Genomic DNA, 20,265 nt, shown 5'->3' on the forward strand with positions numbered 1-20,265 from the left:
AAGTGAGAAAAGAACTGAGATTCCCTATTATATTACAGCTAACAGAGTGCTTTGTAGAGTGTAATTTGTGCTTACTTTTTATTAGGTCAAACTATAACTATTCATGTTATAAGAACCCAAACTGTAGACAAATAGTGCCTTTTATAATACACAGAGACAAAAACTATCAAAATATACTGAAATACTTCTTTCTGATCTATAAACACCTCTTCAATTACTCATAAGCAAGTATAATTGTAAAGTGAAAGCTGTGAACACAAATTTATTTCTAAGTAAATGCAGAAAAAGTAATGAAAATCTCACTTTAAAAATTTCTATTTGTTTCCCAAGTTTTCAATTTAATCTTTTATTATCCCCTTGTGAATCCTGGAATAACTAGAAAAGACAATTAACATTTTTCTTCCCATATTTTAAACTGGATCAAATATTTTATAGATCATAGTTTTTACAGGTTATAACAAAGTCAAGTAGCTGTTTATATATCATTAGCAATATTTATCCTTAATTCTTTCCCTATGAGTTTCAAAATTAAAATTTTATTTCTAGCAAATTTAGGTACAAGAGTGAATATTTCACACAGACTTCCCATTCTGATATTATCTTATGCTTTGAAAATAACCCTATGGAAGAGATGGCTAGCACTGTAAGACTAAAATTTCCTTCAATCTGACGGTAGTGTCTTCAAAAACATTCTCAAAAATAAGGTGGTATGGTTTGCAGTGTTCTCCAAATTCCCTGTGTTGGAAAATTTATCACCATGGCAACAGGGCTGGGGGCTAGGGTCTAATAAGAGGTGGTCAGGTTGGGAAGGTTCACCCTTGGAAATGGGGTGTACTATCGCTGGGAGAGGGGTCCTTACCAGTGTGTGGTTGTGAGACAGCCCTGCACACTTTGCTACCCTCTGTCCTTGTGCTCTCTTGCCCTCCCTCCTTCTGTTGTGGAAAGAGAGAGCACAGAGGCCCTGGACAGTTAGTTGTCAGTGCCAGGCCTTTACTTCCCAGCCTCCAGATAGAGCCCAACACACTATTTATAAGGAGTGGTTTATTAGTCACCCAGCCTCAGGTGTCCTGTTGTAGCTCCAGAAAATGGACTAAAACAGTGGACATCATCAATTTCAAAATAAGCAAGCCTGTAAGAATTTCGTCATTGTCACTTTCCTTTTAAGAGTGGTCAGGTTTCCCAGAAATAATGTTAGGGAAAACCTGCACTTTGTTTGAATAATTTTTAAATGATTTTAGTGAGTGTCTCATTTAGTATAAATATAAAACATATTCAAATATTTTATCTAATAAAATATCAAATACAATTTTAGAGACAGCATATACTATCTAGTTCTCACTAGTGTACCATTGCAATGAACTCAGACAGTTAAAAAGAGAGCTCCTGAGCCTTTATTTTTCTTTTTTGGATTCAGCATTTTTAGTGGCTATGCTAATCTCATCAACATGTCTGCAGCTTCTTACTTCAGGAAAATTGTCCTTCCCTTGGTGGGATGGCACATTAATTCCACAATGTTTATGAAAATCTCTTACCAAGATAACACCTCATTTACACTGGTTATAAATGAATCCCAGTCTTTGCTGCCAAATTTTTGGAGCTTCAATGATATCTTAGATAATAATTTCATGTTTTGGTTTGAGCTATCACATTTCTTTTTAAAGGGATATTTCTTTTTATGTTCTCATTTGAATTAGATTTAAAGTGCCCTTGGTATTTGCCACTAAAATCGAACTTCATCATTACTTTTACAGTCATGTACCACATAAAGATACTGGGATCAATAACAGGTCTGCACAGAAAATGGAATTATCCTATAAGATTTTATCATCTAGTGATATCATAGGTATCTTTGGGTAAGTGTACTATATGACATTTGAACAAAGCTGAAATTGCCTAACAATGCATTTCTCAGAACATACCCTGTCATTAAATGATGCATGATTATACCTCAAGCAATTATGAGCCACAGGCAAAAAATGACTTGACTAATACAAAAAATATTCCTTCATCTTTTTTGGCCCTCTTATTAGGTTTGCCTTTTACCATTGTATTGGCATTTATTTTGATGTGGTATTTGAGGCCTGTTATTTAGGGAGGTGGGAGAAGACACCACTAAAATGCACATAAAAATTCATTATATCTTGCTAATATACCCATATTTTTGTGAGTAGTAATGACAGTTCATGGATTTCAGCTTTTGAGGCATTCATAAAGTTGGAACAGATTACACTTCTGTATTCTTTTCTTCTTGTTAAAGTAGTTGAGAGTCAATCAATCATTCAGTCAGATGGCAACCCCAGAGTGCGTTGGCTGATATTGAACAATTGAACATTTATCCCTGAGCAAATGAATCTTTTTTTTGGAAGGGACACCGGGGATCGAACTTGGGTCCTTGTGCTTGTACAGCAGGCAGTGAAACCACTGAGCTAAATCCCCAGCCCCTGAGCAAATGAACTTTTATTAATCAACTCCAAAATTAGACAAAAATAGTTCCCCAGACACAAGCAGTATGAGAAAAATCACAGTTTTCTCTTCCCTGTTTGGAGGAACACAACCCATTGTGTTTCCTGTAGGTGAGTAGCTCCAGAGAGGGAGAGGAGGGTATTCCAAGGTCTAGGGTAGTAGTTTTAAAAATGTGGCTTCAGCATCAGCAACAGCATCCTCCAGATCTTATTATAAATGCAAATTATCATGACCCACTCAAGACCTACCGAATCAAAAGTCTGAGGGCAGAGCCCAGCAAATCTGTCAGATTTTGATGTTCATGCATTTTGTTAAAGCATGTGATCATGTAATTCCTTGTATTAAGCTTATGCTTCAATTTCATTTTTGCCCCAATTTCTATTCACTTTGCCTTACAATATTACAGCCAACACTAACTGTGTGCTTTCTGTGTGCTCTATTCTCTATGCAGTGCTTGACACATTTGCAAATATACTCTGAGGAGATTAAATACTGAAAATTATTACATGCATCCTCAATTACTTTTTATTGTGGCAGGAGTTAAATACACAAACACTCAAAAATTGACCTCTTAGACTCATCTATCTCATTCTTGAATTGAGTAGCCATAGCTTACATGGTGCACATGGAGATCACGATGCAACTTAACTCTATCAGTCTGGCATGCATGGTGAGCTGGTACCTGATGTGTTCAGAATAATTCTCCTACAGTTGGATGTAGCATGTTCTGCTTAGGGTTCTGGATGGGAGAGGAATTGTTCTATCATACAACACTTCAAATTATAGGAGACTATCTGAGGAGAGGGATTTCTTCAGTCAAAATTAAAAAGAAAATATGGAAATTAAATTTAAATGAATTTGAAATATTTAAATCAAATTATTAGATAATTCCAGAAAATAGAGACAGGTTTTATAAAAGGCACTCACAGAATAAGTGTTCAGGAACATTATCACCTCACGTAAAGGAGAAGTTCACAGGGCTGAACTTTATGTGAATCCAGACCATAAAGCAATACAGGTCTCTTTCTTACAGCTTTGTTTCTCTTTCTCCTGGCTTCCTTCATAGGCAGGGCCTTATCATGCTGTGAGAAGGCATCTGTCAATGGCTCTGACTATAAATCTTACAATTTTTGCAGCCTCCTGTGAAACCTAGAGCCACTTCCTCAGGGCTCTACAACAGATCAGAAGTCTGGTTGTTAATTGGCCCAGAGTGTGACTCAAATTGGCCAGCCTTGGGTTAAGAAACCAACTTGCAGTCGAGAGTTTATGGAGAAATGTTGCGAGCATTAAAATGGAGTCACTGGTATCAACTCTACCAAAAAAATGAATATAGCTGGCAGATTATGAAGGAAAGGATTTTATACATGACTGTCACCTCATCACAACTATCACTACAAACTCTGCCAGAACAGAAACCTGCACAGGAGCCACTTTATCCAAGAAAGTACTTTTACAAGGGCATCTGCTTAACCACTGTTCAATCCTGAGTCATTTTTGTTATTAGTCATTGTGACCCAGGATTATTATTTCAAAGTAGGTGATGTAATCCTCCTCACTTATGTTTTTAAAAACTTGCCCTTGCCTCTACTACTTTGAATGTGTCCATAGTTTACTATAATATATACTCTCAAAGCAATGTTCTGTTATCCCCATTGCAATGCTCTGTTAGTTCCAAATAAATACGAGTATTTTGTGGAAAACCTACCTCTCTGACTTTTTTAAAAATTTAGTTTGACAGGTTCTAACAGCCCAGTGCATGCTCTGTCAGTGCAGGAGGAAATGGCTCCCAAAAGGGAAAATAACATATATTCAAAAAGAGACTGGATACTAAGCAAAAAAAGCAAATGTCACAGTACCAGGTATCAGGCCTCTGAGAGCCTAACATATTGTCTGGCGCATGGGCTCATTGTAGGGTCCCAGTAAGCAACTATTGCACTCTTGCTGAAAGTTATGTGGAGCCATCAGAAGTGTCCCTGGATTGTTTTCTTCTCTCTGTAGGTGGGTGTCATTAGTACAGGTGTGCGGACCACGTGTTTATGGCAATTCCTATCTTAGCTCTCTTGTTTATCCCTACAGCACTATTGCCAATTGTTGCTGTGAGAATGTAAGAGTTCTTTCAAGTATATGATTATCCTTACCACCTGCTTGTTGCATAATGTGTAATAATAAACACCATAACAACGGGAGTCACAGAGTATAGTGGAGGCTTAGAGCAATATATCGAACTAGATATAAACAGTTAAAGATGAAAACATTTTTACATGAACATATTTGAACCAAATCACAGAATCATCTTTCAGCACAGACACGATAAACACTTGCACTGATCCAACTAATTGTTAGACTGACTTAATGACATACATGTACAGAACCATACAGGGAAATAATACTCCTATATACAGAATGCTCAAGGGAACACTTTTTTCTTTCCTTTTGGAATGCGACTTAATTCTGGCATATTTTTCTAGCAGTGTGATGAGCCAATTTTAGAGAAGATGAAAGCAGGGAGAATGAGAAGATTGGCTCCAAAGGCCTCATTCTTGTTGATTCCCATCATTTCTACCATAGCATTCTTTTTGTTAACCTCAAAGATCCTGCATGATCCAGTTTGGGGGTGGATATGTTTGGTCCATTGCATATTCTACATAATGAGCCATTTGTGTCCTGAATGTCTCATCCCATCCTCCTACCCAGTATGATTTCATGTCTTCTTGAAGCCCTAACCTTTGCAACCCTTATTGAGTGTGGAGAAAGGAATGCCCCTTTCTGGCATTCATTAAAGTAGACTCTGTGAGGTCTTAGACATTGAGTTCTGCCTTTTGGAAACAAAAAGCCAATAAACACATGCACAAACAAAGCTCAGACAAAACCCTCAAGAACATTCTAAAGGATCAAAGAAAGTTCCTCTGAGCTGGCCCCTTTCCTTTAGAGTCACACCACCTTGGTCTGTGGAAAAGTTTTCCTGGACAATCTTTTCTTTGCATCCATTAGTTCCATGCCCTCAAGAAAGGATATTTTCCAGCTACTCTTCAGGACCTACATGTAGGAAAATCCCTCTCTCAGCTCTCTTCTGCACTGCTGATAGAGGATCTGTGAGCACAGTGAGCGCACTGGGACCTGGGAGCTGGAGAAAGCCAGGGCCCACCAGTAGAGACATTCCTCACTTGCTGTTTTCAAACTTGTGGAAGCTCAGAATTCATATTCCCTCCTAGAGCTAAGGATGCTCACTAGGTGAAAGAGTTTTCACTAAGACCACATCTGAGAAATCAATCTCCTCCCATTCATTCATTCATTCACTCTTTTACTCATTCATTCAGTTTTAAAAAGCAGTTCCAGTTTGCTGATGACAATGGGCAGGCAACAGACTTAACCTCTCTATGCTTTAGCAGATGGGGATAATGCTGCTGTCTGTTTCACAGGGCTGACATGAGGGGAGAATAATCAATAACTGTACAGCATTTGACAGTGGGCCTGTAGGCAGACAGGGTCTCATTACTACTTTCTTTAAATTTCCAGTAACTCAGAACAAGATCAATCCTGGGATCCTGTTTATTTTGGAGAGGAAAGAAAAAGTGATTCAAACAACAAAGGAGACAGAGATTTTTGCTGTGCATTCTACTTGCCCCCTCTAATGAGGTAGCCATTAGCCACATGGGGCTGGCTGTATTTCAATTTATATTCATTAAAACTAAATAAAATTTTCAAAATGAAAATCCTCAGTCAATGTCAAATGTTCAATACTCATCTTGAACTTAATGACTGCTGATTTAGTGCAGACCCTAGCAAACATTTCTGTCTTCCCAGAAAGCTACCAGACTACCTTAGATAAGCTACATTCTCCAGGTTAAACTGTGTACACCTCTCTTACTTCAATTTATCTAATAGAATACTCATTGATCACAAAGCACTGTGCTATTTTCAGTGGTACCATAAACACAAACATCTGTGTCTTTAAGAGATGTAAGGATTACCAGGAGGAGAGGTAAAACATGCTCAGGATGGCTCAATGTTTATTGCTATGCACAGTAACAGGGATAATAATAATGGATCTCTGTGAGACTCATGGGTTTCTACTAGAAAGAAACTTCTGTTTAAAATAAAAAAGCTCTAGGGCTTTCTGGATGCTAGGATGGAAGCAGAAAGCAGCCCATGTGGGAGGAGGATGGTTGTAGAGTTCCAGAATTCTGAAAAGAATCATTTCAAGAAGTTTTATAATCATACAGCTATAGGACACTTATCTATCCATTTTTCACTAGGACGTTCTGAATGGGAAAACTACCACAAATATCCATGTCTAAGTATATCACTACCAAGATTATCAAAACATCAACTTAGAGGTTTTTTTCTCCAGCAGGAGAACCTGGATAATGGCCAAAAGATTATGATCTAGACTGAGGAAGAAAGATCACCAAGAGAGGGTTGTTAATATAGAGGAAATGGAGATGCTATTTCACACTAGCAGGCTGGAAAAGAATGGCGGGAAGGGTAGCCCTCTGAATTCTAAGAGGCAGGGGGGCTGTGGGAGAAGGGCTGCCTGTTCCTCAGTGCTTGGTTTCCTCTTCCCTTCATGGATATTTTATGTTGTCATAAAACGTCAGTGAAGTGTGTCCACGTGATGACTCAGTATGTGCCACGACTGTAAGAACAATGTGAGCATTCATCGTGTCTTGCTTTGGGACTGCATAGAGCTCAGAGACCATTATAGTCTGAGGCTCACAAGTCAGCATGCAGTGCCGGGGAAGAATATTCAAGCAGTACCCACTCTTTTCCTTTAAGATTTATATTTTAATTGTAACTTATAAATTGACATTTTAATTTCTGTTACATTATAGTAGGCTACTGACAATTTGATTGCTGTTAGCAAATAGTCTGATCATCTGCAAAGGCCTCACTGTGTGTAAAGCTCAACAGATATACCATCTTGTGGATATCATGTTAAATGTTACTGAAACTACTGGCTTTCCATAGAATATACTCAACTTTCCAATTATGTAAGCAAGTAGAGTAGAGGAAGAGAATTTTGACTGAATTGTCTAGGGGGATTTTGTGGTGATTTTAATATTTGTTGCTAAATGCCACTGATAAGCGGCACTCTTTGGACCCATTACCAAACAATCCAACTCTAATCTAGATATGGAGGGCACAGAAATTCCCATTTCAAATCCCACAGCCCATGAAGGAGTCACAGAGTATTAGTTGATCCTCATATCACTTCTCGTCTTCTGCAATAACAGAAAACTCTCTTTTTAGCTACACACAACATCACCGAAAATGAAAGCTCATTTATCAGGATTTCATTAGCAGCTGATTGTGGCCCTGTGCCTAAGTTCCAGCCAAAAAGACATAAAAGAAGAAAGTATGTGCAGCGTCTGTCCTTAATTGACATCTCCTCTCTTCATTCCCCCTCTTATTGGCAATATGATTTTGTGGGGACCTGTTTGGACTGTGAAGAAAGCGGGTGCACCCAGGAATGAGGGAATCAGCTCAGAAAACCCGGGGTTTTGACGTCATTGCCAAGATCTTTCTCATCAGCTGCGAGAAGAGAAATAAATCCCAATATTCTTCAAGCCCTGTTACTTTCAGTCCTAGCTCCACTCAGTCCACATAATTGCCTAGTAAAATCTATCGCTAGAAAAGGAACTGACACATACTTGTTTCCCTCTGGGGTACGGCTGACTGTAGCTTCTAGAGTCAGCTAACATCCAATCTACATCTTGCAGCCAGTTACAGCTAGTATAACTCTATAACTTCTTAATTTCAACCTTCTCAAATAATACTTGCATGTCACGTTCAGTAGAAAAGGTAAAAATTCATTGAGAAATCCAACAGATAATTTCAAGTTGTATATTAGACTTCCCTATTCTTCCAAAGCTTCTTAGCCATTTCTACTAACTTGGGTTCCAGACACTCTGCCAGGTGTTTACCTTTTTCTTACACTCAATTTCTTGGACAGAGAAGTTTACTTTTTACATTGTTGGAGTATCTGGTCTATGTCTTCAAGGTTACACTTTCCTTCCTTAAACGTTTAATCATATTATTTTCCTAAAAATGACCATTCTTTCCCTAAAATAAACTTTGTTGTCTTCTGACTACATTTGGACATATCAGCTATTCTCTCAGAGGAAACAAAATTTAATCTATCCTATTTTGTGGTTAGATAGTTACTTTTTAAGATTGACAACCTTATAGCTTAAAGTTTAGGAAAATGTTATGACATCTTAGCTTTTTAAAAATTAGGATAGTATATTTAGTATATTCATATCTCAAATTATTATTACAGACTCAATATTTTTGCCTTTTTTTCAAATATAAGCATGCCTGTCTTACCTCCTTCTACTGTCTGTACTCTTGGAAGAATCAGTTCTATGAGGCTGAGGGAAAATCTTCAGGATCTTGACCTTGTAACTACAGTTTAGTCTTCCCATATGTCTCACATGCCCAGAAGTAGCTCTTTGAAACCCATCTGGTTAAATGCCAACTTTGAATTTCCATTTTCTTATGTCCACTTTACTCCCTTTCTTATTAACCATGGTCTTCAAATACTTATTTGAATGTATCATCAGCCCAGAATCTACTTCTCTTTTAATCGTTTTGTTGATATATTCTACCTATTGCTTCCATGTCTTTTATAGCATTCCATACAAAATGTTCTCCAATAAACATTTGTTTTATTAGTTGTTTAAAAATATATTTAAAATATCCGTTCATTAACTTGAGGAGAAAATATCCATTCATTAATGTGCAAATTAATTAATTCATTAATTTGGAGTTTAATCCTAGCAGATTCCTGAGAATTCAAGGAGAATTCCTGAGAATTCAAGAATTCAAGGAATTTTTGTTCCCTATACTAGAGTTCTCTAGAGACATAGAATGAACAGGAGATAGTGGATAGATCCAAGGGGATTATTATGGGAACTGGCTTACACAGTAGTGGATGTCAAGAAGTCCCACAACCAGGCTGTTTGCAAGCTGGAGAATTCTGAGAAATTGATAGGGTGGCTTGGTCCAAGTTGAAAGGCCTGAGAGCAAAGGCAGCCCGTGGTGTAACCTCTAGGCTGAGGCTGAGGGCCCAAAAACCCTTGATGCATGTTACAGAGTCCAAAGGCTAAAGAACCAGAAGTTCTGGTGTCCACCATATAGAAAAACAAGGTGCCCTGATTCAAAAAAGGAAGAGGATAATTCATTTATTCTATCTGGGCACCTACTCCACACTGAGTGCAGTTCTTCCCCTCACACACTGACCTCCTCTAAAACACATCCTCACCGAAACCCAGAGACTCTGCCTCACCTGCCCTCTGTTATCGCTCCCTCCAGTCAGGGTGACACCTAGAATTAACCAGCACCGAGACAGAAGTCTATGTGTTTTTTTTAGCATTATCCTTTTTTTCTCTTTTAGTCAAATATAGATGTTTACATTAGTAGGCCATGTTCTCATTAGAGCTTGATTGATTGTACTTTTCTTTTTCACTTCACCTTCTGAAGGAAAGAGAGAGATTTAGGATTCTACGGTAAGGTAGGTTTTTGAACACTTTCAAAGGACAGTGGCATTGGCCCATTTCCTCCCTGTATCCTTCTCCCACCCAGTAACCTGTAGGACTGTGGCTCCTGTGTTCTTTCCTGTTTTCTGACATCTGAGATTTAGGTTTTAAAGAACAGAGAAATTTACGGGCCATATTTTATTGTCAATGTTCTGATCTACATTGCAAATTTTAAGTGTCTTTAGTAAAATTTTATAAATGGATTATTAAAATTAAGTACTTAATTGGTAATGGATGTTTCCACCTATTTTCTGTCCAGGGTAAATATTAAAAGAAAACAAAACACTGACAAGTCCTTAGCCAAGGAATAGCTCCATAGTTCCTCTTGTATCTTTGGTGACTGATACATATTCCATTGTGCCTATAATCACAGACACCCCCTCTGTCAGCCTGCACTCAATCATGATACATTGGGTATGCAAAAGTTGTTATCACCTACTGTGCCTTGTGGATGTGCCTTCATTTCTAACTCCACTTTTAAGGCCAGCAACACCAGAATTCCATTGTACACTGTGGGATTTGTAGAAGCCCTCCCAGGAAGGCCTTTGAGTGTCAAACCCTTGGCAATAGATTAGCTCACTTATTCCTTCTTCTTATAGGCAGGCTCTTCTAAGGAATGTAGCTGGCACCAGACTCAATTTCTTCTGAATTTCTATAGTTGTTTTAATCCACCACATAATTTATACCTCAATTATATGCTTTTCACATTAATATTGTTATAATTGTGCAGTGCTGGGAATGCTCATGATATTGGATAGAGAACAGAAAACTTATGTTTAAATGTTGACTTACTATTTACTATCTCTTTGGCTTTGCCTCAAATCACATCCTGTCCGAACCTGTTTCTCACGTGAAACATAGGAATAATAGGTGGAGGATGTGACTGAATGGCAGAGTACTTGCCAACCATGCACAACTCCCTACATTCAATATTCAGCACTGAGGAGGAAAAATCAAAAGTAAAATGAGAATAATAACTTACTTTGCCGGGCTTTGGGGATGATTTTGTGTAAAAGTACATTTCATGGAGTATTCTGTGAGTGAATATTAACTATGGTTATAAATGTCTATATATTTTAATCTCTTCCAAAATAAATGTATATGGTACATTCAGTAAGTATGTATCAAAAACTGCACCAGTTCTGAGATTGTACTGTACATGCAAACTAACAAATTTACCTTATCATGGTTTCATGAACGCTATTAAAAGACATAGTATTCATGAGCTGTAGACAAAAACAGTATTAATGACATTGATGACAGGAGGCGATATACTAATATTTTTTCACTAGTTCTTCATGCCCTAATTCCAACAGTAAAGAATATCTCAAGGTGCCTGTAAATATAGTGATTTGTTTTCCATAATGGGAGCCGTATGCTGAGGAAATGGAAATCTTTTTTTTTTGGTACTGGGGATCGAACTTGGGTTCTTCCGCTTGCGAGGCAGGTGGCAGAACTACTGAGCTAAATCCCCAGCCCTGAAATCTTTTGAAAGAGAAGTAAAAATGTTTGGCATTGCTCCAGAAGGAAAGACTTTCTCAATTTCCCAAGTCTGTAAGAAAACTTTCCCTTCATTCTGAAGGACACTCTCAATTTGCCAAGAATGCCTGGTATACAAATATACTTGAAAAGACTTGCAGAAATGTGAAGGCCAATCAGATTATGATATGTGCTATATAATCAAAAGACAATTTTATGGTTTAGTTAATGAGTGTGAGCTATGATAGGTAACTGGGACTGGATTTACTCTTCTAGTAAGCAAGTAGAAAATTGAAAAAATAAGTATGATAACAGTTTTCATACTTTGGTCAACAGACAACAGAAAACTCAGATTCCTAAGAGATGGGAAATGAGCCAGCTACCCTCATTCTGGGCTTAAAGGGTGTTATGGCCCTCAGCGCAGGTGGGAGTATCTAAAACAGAGCCAGGCAGGTTGAAAATTGAGGAGACAGAGACAAGAGTTCAAGGAAGCTGGAGTGCCTCGCATTTTTAGGGGACAATACTCAAAAAGAGCACATAGAGAGAAAGTGTTAAAAATCTGTTCAGGGGTCCCTTTAGAAGGCAACTGAGTATTATGCTGCATATATATAAGATAGGACTCCATAAGGCTAGGTCAAAAAATAGTTAAGAGAAAGAGTTCATACAAAATTACAGTTAAATTATAAACTCCCAGGGCCGGGGATTTAGCTCAGTGGTTTCGTCACCTGCTGCGCAAGCGCAAGGACCCGAGTTCGATCTCTGGTACCAAAAAAAAAAAAAAAAAAAAAAAATTATAAACTCCCAGAAATGAAGAATCATTGTTTGGTACGACTTCAGGGAGACTAGAGAAAAGCCATGTCTCACTTCTGGCCAGTGGTAGTGAACCTATGACATGAGTATTATTTTCCTTTTAAGGCAAAAGATGTTAATGTATGAGTTGTTTTTTTCTGAACTAAAACTCAGTATTCAGTGTTGGCACTTTGCAATAAATAAGCGAATTTTGGGTAGCAATTTGGGCACTTGTCTCTGAAAGGTTCACCATCAGTGTTTAAGCTAAAGGTATTCGATTGTTCTTTAAAAAGCTTGAAAACAAGGTTCAAAATAATTTAATTACTGGCTAGTACAAAAAATAAAACTCTTTAAAGAAATGTAATAAAATCCAGCACTTGAAGATATAAAAATTATGATACAACCATATCTATGTTTATAGCAGCATAATTCATAATAAATAAATGTTGAAAGTAGCCCATGTGCCTATAAATAGATGAATGGATAAAGATAATATGAGATGTGGGAGATATATATATATATATATATATATATATATATATATATATATATAACTCAACCATAAAGAAGGATACATTTGAGTCATTTCTAGGAAAGTAGAAGCATCTTGAAATCATAATGCTAAGTGAAATAAATTATATACAGAAGGTTAAATATTGCATATATTCTCTTATATGAGAAACAGAAAATTTAAAGAGCCAAATAAAAGAGAGATTGTATGAATCAAGGTGAACTGTGGAGATGGGAATGAGATCTGGGGAATCTAGAGACGAGGGGAGAGGAGATGATGGGGAGGGTAAGTAAAAATGATTAAAATGCAATATATGTATATACCAATTCCCTAAGATGATTATAATTATTGTGCATCTCAAATATATACCAATAAATTTAAAATGTAGATATGCTACAAATATATGTATGATATCATGAAATAACTAAATACTATCTAATAAAAATTGCTGCACATACAAAGATTGGCACATTAACCAGAGAAAAATAGAAATAATATGATATGTGACCAGTCAGTAGGAACTTACTTAGAAAAGATAGGCATGAAGGAATAAGCAAAAAGGAAGCTTAAATTGTTAAATTATTTATTAAAATGTGTTCAAGAATTAAAAGAAAATATGAATATAATGAATAGAAAAGTGGAAGATATAAAAGAATTTCAAATGGAAATTCTAGAGATGAAAAATATAATATCTCAAGTTATAAATATACCTTCAGGGATGAAAGCAGGCTATAAATTATAAAATAAATTCTCTCTGAACTTTAGAATATATTTATGGAAACTACCCACATGAAACAGAGAAGAAAATAAGTCCTAGAAATTTCAATAGAACTCCTGTGAACTGTGGGACAATAACAGTATCAAGTGCTAAATAATATATGTATTGGACACCAAAAAAGGGGACAGAGATCTATATATTTTTTAAAAATAGTCAAATTTCCCAAAGGTGATGAAAACTGTAAACTCACAGATATAAGATCCTCAATACAACAAATTTTGAAACCTAGTAACAAATAAAATTAAAAGCTACAAGAAAAAATTAATAGTAACATAGAGAAAAAAGAATTATAGCATTTTTTGTCTGAAATGATATAAGACAGAAGAAATTAGACTTAAATTTTTGAAATGATGAAAAATTAAAGTTATTCTAGAATTCTACCTATGGTAACCATATAGTTTGAAAATTAGAGGTAAAATGAATACTTTTACAGATTACAGAAAAGGATCAGTGTCACCCTCAGGAGACCTACAGTACAAGAAATATGAGATAAAGTACTTCAGGCAAAAGCAAAATGACATCAACTAAACCTTCATATTTATTAAATAAAGGAGCAGTGGAAACATTAAATAAGGGAATAAATGTTTTCTAAAAAACTCTAAAATAAAATTTATTTCTTGAAGCAAAAGTATCAACAAGGAGCTATTATATTTACAGTTACAAGTAAATTATATAACCCATCACACATAGAATGAAAAGAGAATAAGTAGGTACACACTCTTGTGAGGTCACATTATAGATGATGTGGAATAATATAAGTTGATGAGATATTGGATTCTCTAAAATGAATTTTTTAGACCCTGAAGCAATTAATAAAAGTAAAACAAAGATGCATAGATAGTAAGTGAAAAGCACATATAAAAATTATTCAATAAATTCAAAAAGAGGAAGGGAAAAGAAACAGAAGAGATAAGCTGGTATTGACTAGTAAGATGGTAAATTTGAATATGATCATATAAATAAACACATTAGATACAAGTGTTAAAGACTAATTTTTTTAAAATCCTCTATTTAGAGGTCAGACATTGTGAGATTGAATAAAAAGTAAGATCCAATCTATGTTGTCCGAAAGATCCTGACTTTAGATAAAAGATGTAATAGCTTAAAAGAGAAGTAGAAAATATATAACAGTAATTATACAATAGCTAGAGTGATCATAGTAACACCAGAAAAAGTAGTGTTCAGAACAGGGAATAATATAAGAGATAGAAAAGAGACATTTGACTGTGATGAAGAGGTCAATTCAAAAGCAATAACAAGATAAACTGTGTTACATTCCATTATTAAGGTTTTACATAGATGAAACAATAGCTGACCAACCTGAAAAGGAAACAGACAAATGCACAAATATCCATAGTAAAGATGGAGACTTAAGCATTCTTCCTTTAGGATTGTTAGAGTTAGCTACTGGGCAGAAAATCATAAGAAGGTAGAAGCATTGCACAACACTGCCAACCATCTTTACTCAATTGACAATGCTAGAATACTACATTCAACAACTGCAAAATATACATCTTTTTAAAGTGCGTGTGAGTGACTATAAAACAAATCTCAATACATTAAAAAGACTGAAATGTGACAGTCTGTTCTCTCCTCTGTATAGAATTACATTAGAAGTAAAAATAGAACAATATCTGCAATTATCTACAGATATTTTGAAATTTTAAATTACTTATCTATTAAGTACTTGTCTTAGTTATTTTTCTCTTGTTGCTCAGACAAAATAACTGACATCCAAAGTTAAAGGAGGAAAGGTTTATTGTACTCACTGTTTGTAGAGGCTTCACTCCATAATCAGCTGGCTCCAAGAAACAGTTCATGGTGGGTGGAAGGTAGTAAAGTAACAAAGGAAAACCACAGCTCTTTCTATCCTTTATATCTTATCCAGTCTACTTAACATGGGTAGCACTCACACCCCTAATCCTAGTGCCCTTGAATCTAGCATTGTACCATAAATCCATCCCAGCATCACACACTCTAGATCCAGCCACTTCTGAAAAAAACCCATCTATGACTGCATGAGGCTTTGTGGGGACATCCATTTAGACACAAGCCATAACTGTACTCCTGGGCCAAAAAAAGAAAGCACAGGAAAATTAGAAATTTCACATATTTCAGCAATAGTAAGAGGGACATTTATAGTTTTAAATATACGTAGTAGGAAAAAAAGAAAGTTTTATGAAATTGGTATAAGCAGCAAGGTAAAAAACAAATCAAATGTAAAGTGGAAGGAAGTATATAGTTGAGATAACTTTAGAAATCAATAAAAAGAAGAAAGCTGAGGGGCAGACGTGGCGGTGGGCGCGCTGCGGGGCTTGCCAGTGGCCGGAGGAGGCGAGAGTAGCCATAGCGAGGACGATGGCTGGGAGACTGGGTATCTGGACGAGGCGTGTCAGAAATTACAAAGGGCATTTCCCACTGAAGAAAAGAGTGAAATGTTCAAGGAGGCATTGACTACCGGAGATACTTCCTTAGTAGAGGAGCTTCTAGATTCTGGTATCGACATAGAGTCTATCTTTTGTTATGGATGGACTCCTCTTACGTATGCTGCTAGTGTTGCCAACATAGAACTGGTTCGGGTCCTTTTGGACAGAGGTGCTAATGCAAGCTTTAATAAAGATAAGCAGACTATTTTGATAACTGCATGTTCTGCTCATGGCTCAGAGGGACAAATCTTGAAGTGCGTAGATCTATTACTTTCAAGAAATGCTGATCCAAATGTTGCTTGTAGGAGACTTATGACTCCAATCATGTATGCTGCACGTGATGGTCACCCTCAGGTTGTTGCTCTCCTTGTTGTTCATGGAGCAGACATTAATGCCCAGGATGAGAACGGTTACACTGCTTTAACATGGGCAGCACATCAGGGTCATAAAAATGTAGTTTTGAAGTTACTCGAACTTGGAGCTAATAAAATGCTACAAACCAAAGATGGAAAAACACCAAGTGAGGTTGCAAAAAGAAATAAACATCTTGAGATCTTCAACTTTCTTTCTTTGACTTTGAATCCATTGGAAGGAAAGCTTCCACAGCTAACTAAAGAAGAGACTATTTGTAAACTACTGAGAGCAGATTCTGATAAAGAAAAGGATCACATATTTGGTTCATATACAGCATTTGGAGACCTGGAGATATTTTTGCATCGTCTTGGACTGGAACATATGACAGACTTACTAAAGGAAAAGGATATAACTTTAAGACACTTTTTGACCATGAAAAAAGATGAGTTTACAGAGAATGGAATTAGCAGTAAAGATCAGCAAAAAATTATAGCTGCTCTTAAAGAATTGGAGGTAGGAGAGATAAATTATGCAGAGTTACCTGAAGTGGCAAAGTTGGAAATCAGTGGTGATGAGTTCCTCAACTTTCTTCTAAAATTAAACAGTGTGGCCATTTAATAACAGCTGTACAGAATATCATTACTGAGTTACCTGTAAATTCTCACAAGATAGTACTAGAATGGGTTTCTCCCCAGAATTTCACTTCAGTTTGTAAAGAACTGGTTAGTAATGTTGAAGCTTTGAGTGAAGAGGTCTGCAAATTGAAAGACTTAATTCAGAAGTTGCAAAATGAATGAGAAAATGATCCAACTCATATACCATTAATGGAGGAAATATCTACATGGAAGAGTAGAATTTTGAAGAGCACAGCTATTACAGTATGCGGATTTGGGCTGCTTCTTTTTGTTTGCAAGATGACTTTCCAAAGAAAATAACCCTAATATTTACGTTATGTAGGTACATCCTATTTAAACTGCCCTAGCATTGCTGTTAGTCTTTAGTGGCACAGCATAACTTTAAATTCTTTGCTCATACTCCACAGGAAAACTTAGGATAAAATAAAGCAGAGGGGTTTTCTTTACAAAGTGATTTGTCTGAGTTATAAATATATTTATGTTGATTGTCATAAAGTATAAATTATGTGTAATTCTTTAGTTTGAATCACATTTAAAATAAAAGTTTTATTTATAGTTCTTTACATTTTAAGAAGTTTCTTCATCTGTCATAGAGAATCATAAAATTTGTGAAGAATTCGTAAGTCAATAGCTTTCTTTTAGTCCTTATTTCCCCCTTTTGTAATTATAGGGGGTTTCTTACTGGATATTTTTAGTCATATTACATTATTGAGAAATTATTAATTTTGAAAGTATTCCAGAGAATCCAAAGGTTAGAAGTAAATGTAAAAGTTTTTAATTTTTATTAAATAAAGGAAATATATTTCAAATGGAAAGTACAGAAGCAGAAAATTAGGGAATGTGAAAAAAACAAAGTATATTAGAATTTTTATGTAAATTATACAGTGGACCTTTGACTTACGAACTTGATCGGTTCCTGAGGGAGGGCTGGTTATAAGTCTATACAGCTGAGATCTGGATGTTTACCTAGGTACATGCTATAGATAACAAGAGGCAGATGAATCTTCCATTAACCCAATTAGCCTAAGTTGTTCGAATGTCACTCCAGTCATAACTTGAGGGTCCACTGTATTTGGTAATATGGCATATGCTATGTATAACATAAGGAATATTTAAAAAGTGAACGGCATTGGTATATAATTTCTGATGTCTAAAGAATTAATAAAAAATTTCTCTTTCAAAAAAAAAGAACTCAATAAAAAGATACATAATAGAGAAAACAATAAAAATAAAAGATTTTTTAATAATATCCACTAAGTTGGTTAATATATAAATAGGTTGATCAAGAAAGTAGAGGAACAGAAATTGTTGATATAAGAAAAGAAATAGAGAGCATTACTACATATCTCACAGATAAGAGTGTTTTAAATAATATTATGAAGAGCTTCAAGCCAATAAATTTGGCTTCTTTTTTATTGGTACCAGGGATTGAACTCAGGACCTGCATGAAGCCACTGAGCTAAATCCCCTGCTATGACAAAAAATTTGAAAATTTAGCCTAAATGGATAAACTCCTTGAAAAGCACAAATTACCAAAATTAATTTAAGAGGAAATGGATGTGCCTGGTGAGGTGGTGCATGCTTGTAATTCTGGCACTCAGGAGGCTGAGGTCAAAGATCGCTGTGAGTTTGAGGTCAGCCTGGACTGCACAGTGAGCTCAAGGCCAGCCTGAACTGCATAACAAGACCCTGTCTCAACAACAACAACAACACCATCTCCACCACCACCAACAAAAACAACAACAAAAAGAAATGGAAGTTTATGTTCCTTTATATGATATAAAATGTCTTTGGCACACAGTGGTCCCACCCTGCCATTGGAGAAATCCTGGATAATCTGAAAAATTAGGAAAATAAAATACAGTACTTACATAATATACTTACTATCAGAAACCTGAGTCTTCTTGGACCCAAGTAATTTGAATTCCACAAAGTGACAAGAGCTAAGACACAAGCTGTTTCCTTTTCAGCAGAGATGGAAGATCAATGTGGGTATCATCCAAATCAGTGAGAACTCTTAAAATTGTAACCAAGTTTTCAAGGCAGAATGTAGGATAATTTGCAGTAGCTGTGAACTAACACGTAAAGGAACTTACTGTCACACACTCACCAATCTGCCTATGGATTTCTACTGTGTGCTCCTGGGGAAACAGGGCAGGGCAGGGGGCAATCTTCCTCATGAAGTAGGTGAGTAGGGATAATCAAACAGTGCTATGCAAGTCTGCCAGTTATTGATCCCTGCGGCTGCAGGAAAAGGTTAACTCCTTCCTTTGATCTGTCTGTATCTTCTGGCCATTTTTCTTATACATTTTAGTCTAACCTAATTTCAATTCCCACAGCACTTTATTAAACATATCAAATTTCTCTTCTGTATTGTAAGATGCTCCAGGGCAGTGGACCTAACTAATACACGTTTCCATTCTTGTTTGGGAATAACAGGTGCTTGAAATAATGGATGCAGAATGAATGGATGGACAAGTCAATGAGGTAATGCTAAATCTCAATCCTATTAAACTATGAAGTGTAGAGCTTGGGAGGGAGTCATTTAAGTCTGAAAGGAAAAAGAGTACAAAGCCTCAAAGAAATGAAACCCATGGAGTATTGTCGGAAATACAAGTTTACAAAGTTGATGATGGAAGAAACATGAAAAATACAGCATAATCAAGTGTGCCATAGTGAGGGTTTTGATCTTTACTCTAGAAGTGATGGAGACCTGTTTCAAAGTATCTCAAACTTCTCCACTCTTATCGAACACATCCCAGAGTTTTATTTCTCTTATAAACTAATCATCAAAACCATTCTTTCCTTTAAAAGTTGTTATTTGCATATTACACCAACCAAAATTTACTAACCATAAAATTCCTGAATCAGAGGGTGACTATTCCAAAATACATTATTTCAATTGTGGTAGAAATTGACATCCCTTCTCATTGTAGATGTGGAGCAGAATATACTTGTTTTTCTTCTTTTTCTGGACACCAACTCTTCTACATATCCCTAGGATTTTAAAATTTAATTCCTAGTGGTTTTTAAAAATAAATTTATACCTTCTTTTATAAGAATATTCCTATAACCTCAAACTCACCACCAAAAAGTTGCTGCTTGTTTATTAGACACGAGCCTGTGCATAATTTTGAAAGTAATGGTTATATAAGCATGAAGTACAATTTTTAGTTTCCAGAACATAACTATACATACAGGGATATTTTCCTCCTCTCTTTTTTTGTCTTGAAATCTCTTGAAATACTCTCTTGTATGTCTGTTTATCTATCTACCTACTTCATCCATTCAT

The 20,265-nt window shown here is 36.1% G+C and overlaps 1 pseudogene; it reads left to right on the plus strand.

Moving 5' to 3' along the window:
- The first annotated feature begins 16,257 nt into the window (after positions 1-16,257).
- Positions 16,258-17,405, plus strand: LOC101720111 (ankyrin repeat, SAM and basic leucine zipper domain-containing protein 1 pseudogene; annotated as a pseudogene).
- The last annotated feature ends 2,860 nt before the right edge of the window (positions 17,406-20,265 follow it).

Source organism: Heterocephalus glaber, unplaced genomic scaffold, assembly GCF_053883595.1.
Source record: "Heterocephalus glaber isolate CG9 unplaced genomic scaffold, H.glaber_assembly_v1.0 deba00001733, whole genome shotgun sequence".
NCBI lineage: Eukaryota > Metazoa > Chordata > Mammalia > Rodentia > Bathyergidae > Heterocephalus > Heterocephalus glaber.